Below are 5,614 nucleotides of genomic sequence, written 5' to 3'. Positions count from 1 at the left end.
CTAGAGACTTCCGGGAGAGTGTGGCCGCCACAGGGATTCCTTTCCCCGGCTTGTGCACGATGGTTATGTCATATTTCGGGAGTTGCAGTATCATTTTTTTGGAGTCGTGGCGGGGCTGCAGCTAGGGGCTTCTTCATCACTGACTCCAACGGTTTGTGATCTGACTCCACAATGACATGCCGGCCATACACATATTTGTGGAAGCGTTTGCAGCCAACTAGAACGGCATAGAGCTCCTTCTCTATTTGTGCGTAGTTGACCTCACAGTCAGTCAGTGACCTGGATGCGTAGCTGAGTGGCTTTCCATCCTGAAGCAGCACTGCGCCGATAAGCAAGGTGCAAACTTGGACAGATAGTTCACCATTCCCAGAACAGTCTCCAGTTCTGCTCTGTTCTTTGGCGGCTCCATGTTCCGGATCGCTGAGATTTTTTCAGGGTCCGGCTTGATTCCCTCAGCAGATATGCAGTGACCAAAGTAGCGAACTTCAGTGGCGTTCACAATGCTTTTCTCAGGGTTCAATTTCACACCCTTTTCACGTGACCTCTGCAGCATTGCACGCAGGTTGTCATCATGCTCCTTTTGTGTGCGTCCATAGACCAGTATGTCATCAACGATTGCAACAACGCCTTTCAGACCTTCGTATGTCTCATCTATTTTGCGCTGAAATTCATCCTGGGCTGAGATAATGCCAAATGGGAGACGCCGGAATCTGTATCGCCCAAATACAGTGTTGAATGTGGTCAGCTTCGATGAGTCCTCTGTTGGTTTTATTGCCCAGTATCCTGAGTGTGCATCCAAAACGCTGAAGTGTTTTGCACCTGCAAGCTTTGGCGTGATGTCTTCTATCATTGGTAGCGAGTAGTGAGGTCGTTTTATTGCTTTATTGAGATCGCGGGGATCCAAGCATATTCTGAGTTTGTGTGTTCTTGGTTTTTCCACGACCACAAGTGCATTTACCAAGTCTGTGGGCTCCGTGACCTTTGTTATAATTCCTTGTTTCTCCATGACTTCCAGCTCTTTTTTTAGCTTATCATGTAGTGCCAGGGGTATCCGTCTCGGAGGATAAACAACTGGAGTTGTGTCCGGTTTTAAATGAATTGTGCACTCCCCTGGAAACAGCCCAATACCATCGAATACATCGGCATAGTCCTCCATGATGGACATGTTGTCTTTGCGTGCATTTACAGCAAGCACTAGCTTTATCAAGTCCAGATCCAGACATGCGTTTAAGCCCAACATGGGCGGTGCTTGTGTTTTGACTATGTAAAAGTTCATCATTGTTTCCTTGTCCTTGTACTTGCACTGCAATGTGCATGTCCCTTCTACTGTAAGCATCTCTCCCCCATATCCGGTCAGTCTGTTCTCACTTCATAAACATTCTTCTTGTAAGTAGAATGACATGCTTTGGCGAAATGGTTGCGTTTTCCACATTTGCTGCATTGTTTACCTTTAGCAGGGCATTTGTCAGCTGGATTGTGAGCCTGGTTCCCACAGAAACCCCACAGTCTGCCACGCTCCTCCGTGTCAGTGTTATTCCTATGCCAAGCTTTTGTCCTGATTTTCGTTGCTCGATTCTGGTACTCCTTTTGGGTGGCTACAGCATGCACAGCTTGCTCACGGGGTTGACATGTACTGCTTGCAAACATTTTGAGTTGAGCTTGCACAACTTCATGCGATCTGGCTATGTCCATGGCCTTGTCTAATGTTAGTTCCGAGCCGACACTGAGCAGTTTCTCCCGCACTCGCGGAGAGTTGATCCCAAATACAAATCGATCTCTGACCATTTCTTCGCTGTCTACATAAGCGCAATCCTTTACCAACAGTCTTAGCTCAGTCACAAATTGTTCAAAGCTTTCATTAGCTCCTTGTATTCGCTCATAAAATTTGTATCTGGCGAATATCGTGTTAGTTTTGGGCATTACATATGCTTCATACTTGTCATAATACATTTGCAGTACCTTGGCTTCATTTGTTGTCATCGCCCACGTGTTGAAAATGTCTCTGCCCTTCTCCCCTATCCACAGGAGTAAGTAGCTGCATTTTTCGTCTTCGCCTTTTTTTCTTCAAGGGACCCGCAAACATGAGCTCCACATGTTGTCTGAACTTGCACCATGCGTCGGGAAAATTAGACGATTCCCAGTTCATGTGCGGCGATGGTACTCCAGCAAAATCCATTGTGAAGTCACTTTTGTTCTGACACCATGTCTTGTTTTTGTGTTGTTTTTGTTTTTATATTCAAGAGGCGTGTAATGTGTACCAAACAGACGTCAACTTTATTTCGTACTCCCCAAATCATATGTACAGCGTATCCCCATTTCTACATCTCGCTCCCCACTCTCCAGACTTTGTCATAAATCACTGTGTGTTTACGTGAACATTACAGTGACCCTTCAAAAAACAATAAGGGCAATCAGTTTGTTACTACCTGAAATCAGGTCCAACTATCTAGAAAACAGTTCATACACAAGAAATTCTTAGTCATGAGAGCAAAGACAGGTTACCAGCAGGAACACAAGAGATCATCTGGCAACGAGGGCACACAAACGCTCCCCTTAAGTACTACTCTGGTAATTGAGAGCAGGTGTGCCTCGCCGTCTAGAATGCATTTCCACCTGTGCGGGGGCGGAGCTACTGTGACAGCCCATGCCAGCTGATGAGATGCTGGGGGTGGTCAGGGCCACGGACGTAACAGTCCAGTCATAGCAGAATATGTAAATTATGTGCTAGACACAAAATGCCCCCACAACTATAGATTCACCAAAGGTCAGGTACAGTGAGCTATTCAAGCTTTGTGCATCCGCTTGTCTGCTATGGTCGGCTGACATAATTTATGTCCAGGGTCCACGTGGACCCTGTGTGGACATGCAGACCAAAAGTTTGTGTATATAGGTGTATGCTGACATAGGGCAGCCCCCCAGCTGAAGTATGAATAGGAAGGCGTGCGTGTCCGTCGTCCATGTCCGAGCATGCATAAGGGTATGTGCAAAGCACATATCTTTGGACATTTAGAATCCATTAGAGCCAAGAAGGACAGTGGAGTCAGGCCACGATTCTCTGTAGGTTCATCACAATGAGCAAGTATACATGTAATTTGTTATTATATAAAAATATTAATAGCGCTAAGTGTCTCCTAGACATGTAACTGGACAACTTTATCAGCTCTGAATTAAAAGGCTAAAGTCAAATGCTCTTTCAGTATAGCTTTGTCATCATTAGATCCCTCTCATCAGTCTCCCTCTTAGTCAATAATTGCAGCCTTTTTTATTTTTATACACCACTTTTGTGCCTTGGAGACTGGCTGATGTTGTTCCAATAAACTCAATATTCTCTTAGAGCTAAAGTGAAACACAAGTGATGGAAGTCAATACAACTTCTACAGTATGTGGTTTCCTGGAATGCACTGTTCAAATATTGAGCCCTGCTTAAAATTTCAAGTCCATCTTCCAGCCTTTTCACTTTTCCTGGTGATGCAAGCTCAGATATTCAAGGCTCATAATTCATGTGTGTATATGAATGTTTCAGTTACGGTGGAGGAAATTAAACTAATGATAATCAGACTCCAGGCACTGTTGCTATTTCAGGTGCAGCATGATAGGCTAAGTTAGATGGATACCGGAGCATTCTGTCACTCTGAAAGACCTGCTCATTATAAACCACTTACAAAGTGAATTTCTTTTTTCATAGATTCACATTTATGTTGAAATTGTATCATTTCCGTACAGAGGAATTAAATCAAATGTCTGGTCTGGCAGCATATCCAGCTTATTGTCACTGCTCCTAATGAACTTCATAGTGGGGACTACTTCATCTCTGTATCTGTTCTACAAATGTGGTTATCAAATGCAAAAAAAAAAAAATAAAAATCTATATTTAATGGACATGCAATATCCTGACCTTTATTTTAAATTCTGCTAGTTTGGGATAAATGTATGTTGCCCTTTAGCATCATAAACATATTGTTCTTTTTTGTTTGTTTGTTTTTTTATTGCAGGCTTCTCTGGATGCATGCTTAAGAGTTTCTGCTCATATTACACATACATATATATTTTTGTAAATATAAAACCCCAAATGAACTGTCTTATCTTCAGTCTGTTCCTCAATTGCTAGATCTCTCCATTTTTGGTGCTAATGATGCACCTTAATATATGCTGCCTCCTGAATGCATCTCCTCTTTTTCCTCTTCCTTTTTCCTTGTATCCATCTTTTCTTCGCTCTCTCCCCATGTCTATGCCTGTCCTTCAGTCTCTAATGATGGGGCGGTCTATGTGTGGCTGTATGCAGGGTGACTGTGTGTGCAGGGTATGTTGAGTCTGGAAGACTGACAACAAGCTGTCCACCTACAGTGCAGCCAGGCATCCAGGAAGGTGTTATTATGAAGTATAAGAAATTCGCACACATTACAATGCGCTTGAATGTGTAGCCACACATTAGCGATGCTACTTGGTATCAACATTATGAATCCTTGTGGCCAACATACATAACAACAGGCTAAGGTAATCTAATCATGGTAGAAATTTGTATCTACAGCTAGAGCTCACAAAACTAAGATTCCTGTCCACGGTCATGTTCAGGTTCATGTGATATATTATAGCATGTATCTGTGTTTAAACCAGGGTCACGACCAGAAGAGTTCTTTTTTTTTTTATATATGACACAAAATGGTTTCACAACTATGTCCTCAGCTACAACTGACCTTCTGTTAAAGTCAAAATGGTCCTCATTTATCAAAGCATCGCTGACACCATGGGAAAACTGCACCCAAAAGTCGTAAAAACCGAGTCACAAAATGCAACATGACAGGCATAGTGGTGCACGGTCAGGGCTCTGTGCACTCATCCAATTTTTTTTTATCTTTCTTTGTAATCACAGTCACAATAATGTTCAAGTGAGGATATACTAATGCAGACATCATAAGGATATGAGTTTTATGTGTGGGTTGGACCAGCCTTCAGAACCGTTTTCCTACTCTCACACTGCACCCAACTGTGTCTATCTCACAGAAAAGCTTTCTGCAAGAATGGAAGCCACCTGTGCACTGAGAGATGAGAGAGCTGCAAATCTATTCCCTATAAAGGTTCAACAATGTTTACACTGTAAAGGTTCAGTAGTGCTTACACTGGGGAGGCTGTGGAAGGCATCTGACTTCATCCTGCTCTTGATGAAACCCGGTGTGTATGAGGAGTGTCATCGTGTTGAAACACGGGAACATCACGAAGGAGCAGTGTTTGCACCGCATGATGAAGTTGGTTCTGTGAAATGACCTTGTGTGCCTCAGTCACTGAATGGCCATACTGAGCAATCTTCAGATGCAAATACTCCCAGCAGAAGGCCGACAGTCTGTGACTGATCCACCGCTATGGTGTATATTTGGCAGTGGACTTTGCGCATCATGTGACTGCTCATACAAAGAGATTCATTTGACTCGAATAAAACCTGAAAAAAGTTTACTTGTTGTTCTTTTCAGTTTTTGGCCATATTATTCATTTATTATTTTGCCAACAATTTCAGTGTTGTAGTATTGATCTAAAATAATGGGCTCTATATTCTATATACATTAGTTCTGGAGCCCATTATTAGTGCTGTGCTGCCTGACTGCTACGACTGTCTCCAGCT

Source organism: Monopterus albus, unplaced genomic scaffold (assembly GCF_001952655.1).
Source record: "Monopterus albus unplaced genomic scaffold, M_albus_1.0 scaffold200.1, whole genome shotgun sequence".
NCBI classification, from domain to species: domain Eukaryota; kingdom Metazoa; phylum Chordata; class Actinopteri; order Synbranchiformes; family Synbranchidae; genus Monopterus; species Monopterus albus.
Note: the sequence above shows the minus strand (reverse complement) of the source record.